We start from the raw sequence: 12,321 nt of genomic DNA on the forward strand, positions 1-12,321 counted from the left end.
TCCTGTATACTGTAGTACCGGCAGTAACCACACCTGTATATAAGCCTTGAGCATGCCTCTGTACCCCAGTCTTGAGACTACCCTACTCCAGTAAATACCTGTTGATTGTTAAGTTACAGCATCCGTGTGGTTATTGAAAAACATCATACTCTCAGAATCACGGATCTAACAACCCCCACTGACTAACTCAGTCACCGCGGGAGACTCGGACTCGGCAACATTGACGGTTATTGAGGTGTTGTTTTCGGAGTGAGAATTTTGCCGGTTAATAGAGAATTCCAGATATTTAGGTGCCATTTAAACGAGAGTTTCCTGTATCCACTTTTAAAGCTGTTAAACCCCTTAATACTTCCTCTCTCGCTATGTTTATTTCATCTAATATTTCACACTCCTCCCCCGATAGCAATGTCTGCTTCGCCCCTCTCCTTTGTGAAAACAGACGCAAAGTATTCATTAAGAACCCTACTGACTTCTCCCGCCTCCACACACAGATTACCCTCATGGTCTCTAATAGGCCCTACCCTTTAATATATTTATAAAACATCTTTGGGTTTTCCTTGATTTTACTTGCCAAGAATTTTTCATGCTCTCTCTTTGCTTTCCTAATATCCTTTATAATTGCACCCCTGCACTTTCTGTACTCTTCTAAAGATTCTGGAGTATTTAGCCCTCGGTATCTGTCATACGCCTCCCTTTTTTTCTTTATCCCACCCTGCATGTCCCTAGACATCCAGGGTGTAGTGTCCGTGTGTAGATAAAGACACTGAAGACAGGAGTTGGTTCATAGGTATTTACTAAGCAAGTCTGGGGGGGGGGGGGGGTTCTAAAGGATATACACAATACACAGGCTTATATAGCCCAAGTGGCAATTACCGGCATTACGCACACCTGGGGCTCTTAAAGGCACATACACCACAATTGCTCTTAAAGGCACATACACCACAATTCCTCCCCTTCTAGCTAACTAGTACATCATATTTTAAGTAATTATTAATTACATGTTATATGCAAAATAATATACATTGCTGTATTAATTAATTATAAGTTAGTCTCTCAGGAGGTTTCCTGACTCGGTCCGGATAACGCCTCGGGGGTGTAGTAGTTTCTGGTGGTGTAGTAGGTTCTTCTGGCAAGGCTGATTCGGCTTGAAGGCCAGTGTCGGGTTCATCGGGTTCCAGTATCACCGGATCGGAGGTAGATATGGGTATCTCTACTTCATCGTTAGATGTATAGCGTGGTGGTGTAGGTTGTCCCTTTTCGGATGACTTGATGATTTGGTCAGCATGGCGCCTTATTATGCTTTCTCCGATGTCCACGGTATACATCAGTGGTCCTAGTCGTGTGCAGATAGTTCCAGGCTGCCATTTCTCGGTACGGTAGTCCCGGGCCAAAACCGGTTGGCCTATCTGGAAGGCCCTAGTTGGCCTTTCATTCATGCCCTGAAACTGCCGGTTCTCCACGTCCCTTCGGATGTTGGGCTTGACCAAATCCAGCCGGCATCTTAGGTTTCTATTATAGAACATCATGGCGGGAGTTTGGTTTGTAACCATATGTGTTGCATTCCTATATGCAAATAAGAAGTTATCCACCTTGTGCTGAAGTTTTATGTCTTCATTACCCATGGCCTTTATGGCCTTCTTAAAGGTCTGGACAAACCTTTCAGCCAATCCATTGGTGGCGGGATGGTATGGGGCGGACGTGTAGTGCTTTACCCCATTGTTCTTTAAGAACTTTCTGAATTCTTCGGACACAAATTGTGGTCCATTATCAGAACATATCTGTTCCGGCAGCCCATTCCTGGCAAATATGGTCCTTAATACTGTGATGGTTTTTTCCGTGGTGGTGGAGGACATCTTTATTACCTCCGGCCACTTGGAGTGTGCATCAACTGCGATTAAGAACATTGAGTCCATAAATGGACCAGCAAAGTCGATGTGTACCCTTTGCCAGGGAGATGAGGGCCACTCCCATGGATGTAGAGGGGCCTGTGGCGGAGCATTTTGGACCTTCTGGCATCCTAGGCAGCTCTTGGTCATGTCTTCGATGTCTCCATCGATACCTGGCCACCATACAAACGCCCTAGCTAGGTTCTTCATTTTCACTCCACCCAGATGCCCTTCGTGAAGCTCCTTTAGCACTTTATCCTGGAGTTTGGGTGGAATCACCACTCTGGATCCACACATCAAGGTTCCTCGGCACACTGACAGCTGTTCTCTTCTTTGCGAGAATGCTGGCAACAGTGGTTCGCCATGTGCTGGCCATCCCTTCATTGTTAAATCGTAGACCCGTGAGAGAGTAGGGTCATTTCTTGTCTCCCTTTCAATGGCAGAATTTGTCACCGGTAGACATTCCACTATGGTAGAGTGGAATATCTCTACTGGGTCTATTGTAGGTGCCTCTTCTATCGTTGGCAACGGCAGGCGCGATAAACCGTCAGCATTCCCATGCTGTTTTGACCCTTTGTATTCAATGTTGTATTGGTGTGCCCCTAGAAAAAGGGACCACCTCTGTAGTCTTTGTGCCGTCATAATGGGGACACCTTTCTTAGGGTTGAATATGGAAATGAGGGGTTGATGGTCAGTCAGCAAGGTAAATTTTTGTCCGTGTAGGTAATGGTTGAATTTCTTCACTCCCCATACCAGGCTGAGTGCTTCCCTGTCTATCTGGGAATAGTTACGCTCAGCTGAGTTCAATGAGCGTGACGCAAAAGCTATCGGCCGTTCCGAGCCATCAGGGAATCTATGGGACAATACCGCTCCTATGCCGTAAGGGGATGCATCGCACGCCAGTCTGATTGGTAGTGATGGGTTGTAATGAGCCAAAACTTTCTCGGATGTGATTAAGTCTTTACATTTATGGAAGGCACGTTTACAGTCTTCGTTCCATTTCCAAATCACTCCTGTGCGTAGAAGATCATTAAGAGGGTGTAGAATAGTTGATAAGTTCGGTAAAAATTTATGATAGTAATTTATTAATCCCAGGAATGACCTCAATTGTGAAACATTTTCAGGTGCTGGGGCTTTTATAACTGCTTCAATTTTTTCAGGTGACTTATGCAACCCTTCCTTGTTAATTATGTGGCCACAATATGATATCTGATTTTGGAAAAAATTCGCACTTGGGGCGATTTGCTCGTAGGCCCCGTTCTTTCAGCCTAGTGAGCACCTGCTCCAAATTGGCAAGGTGCTCGTTGTCGTTTTCTCCTGTTATAAGGATGTCGTCTAGGTAGCAGAGTCCCCGGAATCCCTTGCAGGACTTGCTCCATAGCTCTTTGCCAGATAGCTGGAGCTGATGCTACTCCAAAAACCAGTCGATTGTACTGGTACAGGCCTTTGTGTGTGTTTATTGTGAGATACTTTTTAAGAGGTCTCCTCAACCTCCATCTGTAGATATGCCTGTGCCAAGTCAATTTTTGTGAAACGTTTTCCTCTGGATAGTGAGGCGAAAATATCTTCTATCCTCGGAAGAGGATACTGTACCGTGTGAAGGACCGGGTTTACAGTCACCTTAAAGTCTCCACAGATGCGAATTTTTCTCTGTTCCTCAGAGTTATTTTTCAATGCTTTTTTCATGACTGGAACGATGGGCGTTGCCCATTCGCTCCAATCTATTTTGGATAATACGCCTGCCTTTTCCAAATTCTCCAGCTCTGCCTCGACTGCCGGACGTATTGCGTATGGCACCGGTCTTGCTTTAAAAAATTTTGGAATTGCTGCATCTTCCACTTTTATCGAGGCGGTGATGCCTTTCAAGGTTCCTAGTTTTTCTTGAAACACTTCTTTGGCGTTGGCCAAGATGTCTTTTAATCGTTCAGGTATGATGTCATCATTGTTTTTTTCCTTACTGGTCACCGTCAGTGCCTGAATGGAGTGCCAGTCTAAACGTATCTTCCTTATCCATTCACGTCCCAACAACGGTGGACCACCATCTTGTAGAATGTATAAATACAACTTTTGTATTTCTTTGCCGTTGTATACCACAGGCACCTTTATTTTTCCTTTGGGGTATACTTTCTGCCCCGTATATGTTTTTAAGATAATGGATGTGTCTTTTAGAGGTATATGCGAAAATAGCCTCTCGTAATCTCGTCGATTTATTACGGTTAGAGCTGATCCTGTATCTAGCTCCATTTTAACTGGGGACCCTGCTATTATGAGGGTAACCCAAATGGTCTGGTAATCTTCATTGGCAATTACATTATGTAATTTGAGAGAGCTGTCTCTTGTTCCCGGAGTCGCTATCGCTCTTCTGGTCTTTGGAGCTACTGTCCGTCATCATTTGTACCTTTCTGTGCTTTTCCTTATTGATTCTCTTCCCGTTAGTGGATTTTTTATTTTCAGATCGGCATACACGTGGAATGTGCCCCATCTTTCCGCATCGCCTGCATGCTTTTTCTTTGAACCAGCAATCCCTCTGGTCATGGTTGGATCTGCCGCAGCGATAACATCTCTTGAAACCCCGTGTCATTTCATGGGTGCCGAAGTCCTGTGGCCTTTGCTGTATCTTTGCCGCTCCTATTGCACTGAAAGCCTTGTCCAGTGTTAAATCTTTTCCAGAAGATACCTTTTTTTGTGTTTTTACATTTAGGGGATCGCAGATGAATTTGTCTTGCAGAGAATCTGCCAGTCCTGCCTTGAATTGGCAGTGTAGGGTATCAACAATCTCCTCAAAATTCTTGTCCATCGGTTCGGCTGGAGTGATTGAGTTGCATAACAGCTTGTATGTTTCTGCGCCCATTAGATCCAGAAGCACTGAAGCTTTTTTTTCATCTTCTATTCCATTTGCGGTGCAAAACACCTCCACTCTTTCTACATATGTGGTCCAATCCTCTATCTTGTTATCAAAAACATCAATATTGCCAAAGTTAGGCTCTGTTTCGTTATCAAAAGCATCAATATTGCCAGAGTTAGGCATTTCAAAAAAAAATATGGCTCTTCCCGCGCTTTTTTTTTCTCTCTGTAGCAACGATATGGCGCTTCCTGCGCTTTCCCGCCGCTGCTACCGATAACAATGCTGTCTTACTGTGGTTTCCGTTTATTCACTGTTGGAGACTCGTTCCCGACGGAGGTCTAAATGCTGACCTGCTTGCCGCGCCGGCCGTCTCCCGAGTGCACCCTCCCAGTCCGTTATTGCTTGCCTCCGATTTCGCTGCCTGTCTCAGTTGTAGAGCCCGCCGCTGGAGCCCAGGAAGGATTAGCGCAGTACCTGCCACCAGCTTGGCCAGCTGGTGAAACCACAGTTTCTATTACTTCCTTGAGTCTTCTGGACGCTGGAGGAATCGATGTCCTTGAGGTGCTGCCGAATTGCAGGTAAGTCCATTTCCACTTCGTCGCCACTGTAGTGTCCGTGTGTAGATAAAGACACTGAAGACAGGAGTTGGTTCATAGGTATTTACTAAGCAAGTCTGGGGGGGGGGGTTCTAAAGGATATACACAATACACAGGCTTATATAGCCCAAGTGGCAATTACCGGCATTACGCACACCTGGGGCTCTTAAAGGCACATACACCACAATTGCTCTTAAAGGCACATACACCACACAGGGGACTCTAGATTTGTTAGTCCTACCTTTTTTCTTTAAGGGCACATATTTGGTCTGAACCCTCCGGATCTCCTCCTTGAATGCCTCCCACTGCTCTGACACTGATTTACCTTCAATTCAAGTAGCTGTTTCCAGTCCACTATGGCTAAATTCCCCCTGAGCTTAGCAAAATTTGCTTTTCCCCAATTTGGAATTTTTATTCCTGGTCTATCTTTGTCCTTTTCCATAACTACCTTAAATCTAACAGAATTATGGTCACTAGCACCAAAATGCTCCCCCACTGATACGCCTTCTACCTGCCCAGCTTCATTCCCTAAAACTAAGTTCAGAACCGCTCCCTCCCTGGTTGGGCTTGCTACATACTGGCTAAAAAAGTTCTCCTGGATGCATTTTAGGAATTCCACACCCTCTATACCCTTCACACTAATTTTATAGCTGGTGGATTGGAATCAAAAAGTGGTAGGCAAAACAATAATTAAACAAGGGGAAGCCTTCAAAGAGGAGATGGTTCGGGTACAGAGTAGCTGCATTCCAATGAGGGGGTCAGGAAGAGAATTCAAAGCTAGAGCTCCCTAGATGACTAAAGATATAGGCCAAGAAATTCACTATGGCCCCGCCAGCTGCCTAGCGCCCAAAAGTTAGCGCTGGGCGGGAAGCCTATAGCGATTGTCAGATATTCATTGTTAGCGCCCCAATTCGGAAGCGGGCGCTATACCAGGGTGTGCCCGCCTCCGCTTGGTGCGCTGACACTGAATATCAGCGCTCTTGGCGCCGCTGTGCCAGGCGCTGCGCAGCGGCAGGCTGCGGTACTGCAGGCCTCCTCCTTCTCTTAAGGGGGAGCTGCCTGCAACGGGGAGATCGCCGCTGGATAGTGCCGGCAAATGAGCCTGGCACCACGGAGAAGTGCCGGGCTCGCGGAAAGCAGCCGGCAATGCCGCGGGGGGGGTGGTGGGTGGAGGAGGCCGGGGAAGGAGGCCGGCCGCACCTTCCGCTTTAAAGCGCCCCACTAAGGCAGCAGGACGGCCCCGTTTTCTGGTCGCTGTTTGCAGCCGCTTCGGAGGAGGCGGCCGCAACTAAATATGGGGATCGGCGCGGTTTCGGGGCGGAACCGGGGCACTGCGCACACCGATGAAGTCATCGGTGCCGGCACAGCGCTAACGGCTACCACCGCCAATACCGCTGCGCTGAATATCTGCGCAAACTCATTTTTGGCGCAAAATCACCCTTTAGGCGTTAACTGGGTGCAAAGCTGGCAGCGCCTTAATGAATTTCTAGGCCATAGGGATTAAGATGAAACAGGACAAGGAAACTTATGACAAATGAGAGGTTCATAATACAGTAGAGAACCAAGCTGAATACAGAAAGTACAGAGATCTAAAAAAGGGAATGAGGGGCAAAAATAGAGTATAAGAATAGATTAGCGGCTAACATAAAAGGTAACCCAGCGGCTAACATAAAAGGTAACCCAAAAGTCTTTTCTAAACATATAAATAGTAAAAGGGTAGTCAAAGGAAGCATAGAGACAATTAGGGACAATAAAGATCTTCTTGTGGAGGCAGAAGGTATGGCTGAGGTACTAAATTAATACTTCGCATCCATGCTCAATGAAGAGGATACTGTGAAAGTAGCAGTGAAGGAGGAGGTAGTAGCGGTATTGGATAAGAGAAAAATAGATAAAGCGAGGTACTTAAAAGGCTGGCAGTACTCAAAGTAGAAAATTCAACCGGTCCAGATGGGATGCATCCTAGGTTACTGAGAGAAGTGAGGGTGGAATTGCGGAGGCTCCGGCCACAATCGTCCAATGCTTCTTAGATGTGGGGGATTGGGGGTTTGCAAATGCTACACCCCTGTTCAAAAAAGGGTGGAGGGATAAAGCCGGCAATTACAGACCAGTCAGCCTAACTTCAGTGGTGGGGAATCATTTAGAGACAATTATCCGGGACAAAATTAATTGTCATTTGGAAAAGTATGGGCTAATAAAGTCAGCACAGATTTTCTAAAGGAAAATGTTGTTTGACTAAATTGATTGAATTCTTTGATGAAGTAACAGAAAGGGTTGACGAGGGTAGTGCAGCTGATGTTCTGTATACAGACTTTCAAAAGGCATTTTGATAAAGTACCACATAATAGACTTGTTAACAAAAAGAAAGCCCATGGGATTAAAGGGACAGTGGCAGTGTGGATGCAAATTTGGCTAAGGGATAGAAAACAGAGTAGTGGTGAACGGTTGTTTTTCAGGCTGGAGGGAAGCATACAGTGGTGCTCCCCAGGGGTCGGTATTAGGACTACTCTTTTTGATATATATCAATGACCTGGACTTGGGTATAAAGGGCATAATTTCAAAGTTTGCAGATGACACAAAACTCAGGAATGCAGTAAACAATGTGGAGGATGCACGGTGGCATAGTGGTTAGCACTGTTGCCTCACAGCGCCAGGGACCCGGGTTCGAATCCGGCCTCGGGTGACTGTCTGTGTGGAGTTTGCACATTCTCCCCGTGTTTGCGTGGGTTTCCTCCGGGTGCTCCGGTTTCCTCCCACAGTCCAAAGATGTGCGGGTTAGGTTGATTGGCTATGATAAATTGACCCTTAGTGTTAGGGGGATTAAATACGTGGGGTTACGGGGATAGGGTGGGATATGTGTTGGTGTCGGGGTTACGGGGATCGGGTGGGATATGTGTCGGTGCAGGCTCGATGGGCCGAAATGGCCTCTATCTGCACTGTGGGGTTTCTGTGTGATTCTGTGATAGTAGTAGATTTCAGAAGGACATAGACAAACTGGTGAAATGGGCAGATACATGGCAAATGAAATTTAACACAAAGAAGTGTGAAGTGATATATTTTGGTGGGAAGAATAAGGAGAGGCAATATAAAGTAAATGGTACAATTTTAAAGAGGGTTCAGGAACAGAAAGACCTGGAGGAGTATGTACAGAAATCTTTGAAGGTGGCAGGATAAGTTGAGAAGGCTGCTTGAAAACGCACAGCCTGAAAAGGTGGTAGAAGCAGATTCAATAGTAACATTCAAGAGAAAATGTTATAAATACTTGAAGGGAAAAATTGTACAGGGTTATGGGGAAAGAGCGGGGGAGTGGGACTAATTGGCTAGCTCTACCAAAGAGCTGGCACAGGCACAATGGGATGAATGGACTCCTTCTGTGCTGCACATGATATCAATTGGTGGAGGGGGGTGCAGGGGGGAGGTGGTGTGAATTAAAAGCTTTTGACTAGAGGAAAGACTGACATAAGAACATAAGAAATAGGAGCAGGAGTAGGCCAATCGGCCCCTCGAGCATGGTCCGCCATTCAATAAGATCATGGCTGATCTGATCCTAACCGCCAATCCACTATCACAGAACCATCTCCTGAATCTAACAGAATTAGACACACAAAATAGGAGCAGGATCAGGCTACACGGCCCCTGGGCCCGCTCCGCTACCCACAGGGCCATGACCGATCCGAACCTAGACTCATGTCCAAATTCCTGCCCGCTCCCCGTAACCTTTAATTGTGGACCTTTTGAGAGTGGAAAATGCCATTGAAAGTTAGGGAAAGAACAATAGAAAAAGGGACCCTGTTGCATATGGATTAGGTCCTGGAGATGAACCCTGTTTTTGAGGGAGGACATCTTAGCTCTGCTGAGACAGAAAGGTATAGTTGCTAGTGGGTCGTGGCTGGAACACATCAAAAGATTTGTACACTATTACTGTATTACATTTCAAATAATGAATGCTGTTAATTTAATTTTATAACTTTAATTGAAAAAAGCTGGTTCCCTTCAGCATGACCACCCTGCTACATTTAAATCACGGAGGGGGTGAGGGTTGCATCTTTTAGCAAACTTGGAGGTGCAATATTGAGGTTTCATCAACTGACAGTAACAAAAAATGATGAGTGTTACTTTTATATCTGTATAACCAATGTCCTGGATTTAATGATATTTTAAATCCCCAATGATCCTGGACACTACATAAATCTAAATTGGTTTTATAATAGGTTGGCTTGTGAAAACTGTAAAAGCATAAATGCCTCCTTTGAATTTATATTCTGGACTTGTCCTACTTTAACTTTTGAGAGTTTTATATGATTACAAACTTTCACTACAAATAAAATGTACAGCATACAATATGTGATCAAGCTATTTCCAGGGATGTATTTGATATAACTAAGTTGAAGCAAAATCGATGCAATTAGCTCCAGGCAAAATTACTCCAGAGACAAAAACAGAAAATGCTGGTAACCCCCAACAGGAGATCTGTGGAGAGGTCAGATAAGTTAACGTTCCAGGTGTGGATCCTTCGTCAGAACTTCTGTTCTGTCTATAGATGCTGACTGGCCTGTTGAATGTTTCTAGCATTTTGGGTTTTTTTTCCCAGATTTCCAACATCTGCAGTTTTTTGCTTTTTGTTTAAAACTATTACTGATTGTGATTACTAATTGCGATATAAATATTGAATTCTAATCCACCAAATTAGTTCTCATTCTCTACCATTTACAGAACTCCTAATCCAGACACAGCACTTATGTGGGTCCAAGCACAAAATGTTTACCTCATTATACTTTCCCACTCAACAAACACCATCCAGCATGTGTCAATTATCTTAAGTAGAATGTGCTTATGTTGATCATTGTTGTTTGTGGGACCTTTCTGTGCACAAAATGGCTGCTGTATTCACCTACATAACAGCGATTGCACTTCAAGATAATGAATTGTACGTGAAGCACTTTGGGATATTACTGAGAAACATAAGGTACCATATAAATGCAGGTTCCCTTTTATTTACTAATCATTGTTTAACAAATATGTATTTATTAGGATCTACATATACTAGTTTTAAACAAAAAATCCAATCTTTAACACTCACGAAGAAAAAACAGTAACCTACTGTCATTAGAACAGTTTATATTATTTACAATGAAACTGTAAAAGAGCTTCAAAATAAAGAAATAAATTAAAGGTCAACAAACAAAATCAAAACAGGAACAAACCTGTTATCAGTGTATTTTCACAAATAAATTCAAGTCTATATTATAGCTATTCAAACAATGGCCCGGATTTTCCGGGGCCTATGACCGCGTACGCAGTGCGTACACGGTCGTAAATGCCCCGCAAGTTCCGGGTTTCCGCATGCGATGCACACGCGCAAAAACCCGGAACTTGCAATCTGTCAAATTTCAGATTGACAGATCCACTGCATCCCCGGGAAATGGACATTTGCTGGCAGAGAGTTGGGCTATTTTCCCGACGAATGCCCGTAAAACTCTTACAGCCAGTAAAAGCAGGCGTAAGGCCTTCTTTTACCAGTATAAGTGTTTAAATAAACTTAAAATAATTTTTTTAAATTATTTAAACATAAAAAAACCTGTAAAATGAGCTTAGGTTATTTTTAGCCCCTTTGAAACGTATACATTTATATTTCAAAAAACTAAATTTTTGTTTTAATTAAATTGTATTTATTTAATTTTGAACATGTAATGATTTATTTTTATTTAACTGGTGTATAATTGTGTTTTTTTAGGGGATTCCTATTCATGCTCATGGGGATTCCGTACATAAATGGAATCCCCATAAGCATAATGGGGATCCCCCTTTTTGATTGGTTGGGCCAGCCTACGTGATCCCTGGGGCGCTTGCGAACCACATGCGCCCCTGGGATACGTGGGCCTTTCGCAGAGGCCCAGGAGCACAAGTGTTCGAACCTCCGGGACCATCAGGTAGGTGCGTACTTTCTTGCGGTTCAGAGGCATTCGCCCGCGGGAAGCCTCCGACCGCAAATTCAGGCCCAATATATATATACTTCTATTCAGTATACAATTGCCCACTCATCATAGATGGCTATTTTTTAGTGTCCAGTCTATTGATGATGGTGGAGGTGAATTCAACAGTCGATTGCAAATCAAGTTGCTAAATGATGATCCATCTGTTCTAAGTGCTATGGTTGGGTTCTCGATACAAAAATCTGAGCTCCGATATTATCCACTGGAACCCACGACTAAGCAGGTGTTTTATCCTGAGATTTGCATTTTTTTTAAATGGTTGTGAACCAATTTTAAGATGGACTGCATTCGCTTGTCTTTCAACCTAAAATGGAGTCCATCATCAACAAATTGAAGGGTTAAATTATGAGGGAAAGTTGCGTAAACTTGGCTTGTATTCATTTAAATTTAGAGGTGATCTAATTGAGGTGTTTAAATGATAAAGAGAATCGATAGGTAGATACAGAGAAACTATTTTCTCTGGTAAAGAAATCCAGAACAAAGAGAGCAAATCTTAAAATTCGAGCTCGGCCATTCAGGAGTGAAAGAAGGAAGTACTTTTTCCACACAAAGGGTACTAAAGATCTGGAACTCTCCCAAAAGACAGTGGAAATTTTCAAGACTAAAAATTTGCAGGCAGTGGCGAAGCAAAGGAGCTCACTGCTGACCCCAAAGAAGCTCACTGCTGACCCCAAAGAAAGCTGCCTCTGTGGCGAGCAGTTTGCCTTTTTTGACATGTAATTGATTGCAGCGCTGTGTCATGGGGATTCGCAGCAAGAGCTGCAGTGACATCAACAAGCTGTCTAAGCAGCCAATCACACTGAAGAATTCTCACAGACAGCAAACCAGGAAATGAGAAGCTGCTTTATCTGGACTTTTTTAAAATGTTAGAGAGCAAAATAAAGATTGGGACTTTCACATGGGAATAAGTTAGAAGCTAAAATATCATGAATAAACTTTAAAAAATAATTTAAGTCTTAAAAAAATTGTAATTTTTATTATAATGGAGAAATCCAATCCAGCCA

The 12,321-nt window shown here is 43.9% G+C and overlaps 1 protein-coding gene across 5 annotated transcripts in view; it reads right to left on the reverse strand.

Moving 5' to 3' along the window:
- Positions 1-12,321, reverse strand: part of mta3 (metastasis associated 1 family, member 3) — a 383,768-nt gene that overhangs the window by 225,220 nt on the left and 146,227 nt on the right. The gene's annotated exons all lie outside the window — the stretch shown is intronic.

This window comes from Somniosus microcephalus, chromosome 3, assembly GCF_052327205.1.
Source record: "Somniosus microcephalus isolate GS21.2 chromosome 3, FLI_Smic_1.0, whole genome shotgun sequence".
In the NCBI taxonomy this organism is placed as follows: Eukaryota; Metazoa; Chordata; class Chondrichthyes; order Squaliformes; family Somniosidae; genus Somniosus; species Somniosus microcephalus.